This window comes from Lethenteron reissneri, chromosome 50 (genome assembly GCF_015708825.2).
Source record: "Lethenteron reissneri isolate LAM-NWPU_2019-01 chromosome 50, ASM1570882v1, whole genome shotgun sequence".
In the NCBI taxonomy this organism is placed as follows: Eukaryota; Metazoa; Chordata; class Hyperoartia; order Petromyzontiformes; family Petromyzontidae; genus Lethenteron; species Lethenteron reissneri.
This window is the reverse complement of record NC_083828.1, coordinates 9,619,782-9,621,445: the sequence shown is the minus strand read 5'-3', so window position 1 is coordinate 9,621,445 and position 1,664 is coordinate 9,619,782.

Genomic DNA, 1,664 nt, shown 5'->3' with positions numbered 1-1,664 from the left:
GTGTCTGTGCGGTGTGGGCTGTGTGTGTGTCGCGTGTCTGTGTGTGTCGCGTGTCTGTGCGTGTGTGGCTGCGTGTGTGTACGCGTGTCTGTGTGTGTCGCGTGTCTGTGCGTGTGTGGCTGTGTGTGTGTCGCGTGTCCTGTGTGTGTCGCGTGTCTGTGCGTGTGTGGCTGTGCGTGTGTCGCGTGTCTGTGTGTGTGTGCCTGTGTGTGTGTCGCGTGTCTGTGTGTGTCGCGTGTCTGTGCGTGTGTGCCTGTGTGTGTGTCGCGTGTCTGTGTGTGTCGCGTGTCTGTTCGTGTATGTCTGTGTGTGTGTCGCGTGTCTGTGTGTGTCGCGTGTCTGTGCGTGTGTGCCTGTGTGTGTGTCGCGTGTCTGTGTGTGTGTCACGTGTCTGTGTGTGTGTCTGTGCGTGTCTGTGTGTGTGTCACGTGTCTGTGTGTGCCACGTGTCTGTGTGTGTCGCGTGTTTGTGCATGTGTGTGTCGTGTCTGTCACGTCTGTCTGTGTGTGTGTCGCGTGTCTGTGTCTGTGCGTGTGTCTGTGTGTGTGTCGCGTGCGTGTGTCTGGTGTGTGTCTGCGTGCGTGTGTGTCTGTGCGTGTGTCTTCGCGCGTCAGGTGGCGGAGCGAGTGAAGTTGTCCAAAACGCGTCTGGATTCCGGCTCGCCCGCGACAGGCCTGTGCTGGGCTCCGAAATCAGCAGCATCGGGGTGAGTGCTCCAGCAGTGGATTGAGCCTGGCTGATGACAGTGATGATGATGATGATATCGGTGCTGGGCTCCGTGCATGTATTCTTCAGACCGCTGTAAATAGAATCGTCCGACTCGCATTCCGTGCCACATTTTGTGACGCTTGTCTTCACGCAGTCTCAGTGCAGCGCTTCCATCCTAGCAGTGGATTGATCACGGTGGCTAGGAGATGTTCACTACCTCGCCTGGTGTGCAGCAGGTCGTGGGTTCGACCCTGACGCCTGCTCTATATTTGGGTTTGCGTGTCTCTCTCTCTGATCATCATCACGGTGGCGAGGAGATGGTAACTACCTCGCCTGGTATACGGGAGGTCGTGGGTTCGATCCCGACCCTGTCGCCTGCTGCTGTATATTTGGAGTTTGCGTCTATCATCATCATCATCATCACGGTGGCTAGGAGATGTTCTACCTCGCCTGGTATGCAGGAGGTCGTGGGTTTCGACCCTGATGCCTGCTCTATATTTGGAGTCTGCGTGTCTCTCTTCCCGTGGTCGCGTGGATTTTTCTCCGGGTCCTCTGGTTTTCCCCTCCACGTTTAGAATGTTTTGAGTATTTGGCTGCTATAAAATTACACAATGATGATGATTATAAGCCACTTCGTTGATGCTATCATTTATGACAGCCTCGTCGCTTCTGAAAAAGAGCTAAATAGCTCAGCGGAGCCTCAACTGGTAAAATAAAAAGAGTTTCTAGTTAAATTTTCATCATTGGTAGCGCAGTTTTGGCTGCCCTTCTCGCTTGTCTGTGTGGGTTTCCCCGAAGACTCCGATGATCACAACAAGTTTGCCAGGCAGAATACAATTGAGTGTTATTAGTTGAATAGTTTTACAAGGTTTTGAATAGTTTCACATCATGGCCGTGCGTTTTGAGTGCGTGTGTTTTGCGTGCGTGTGTTTCGTGTGTGTGCGTTTCGTGTTCGT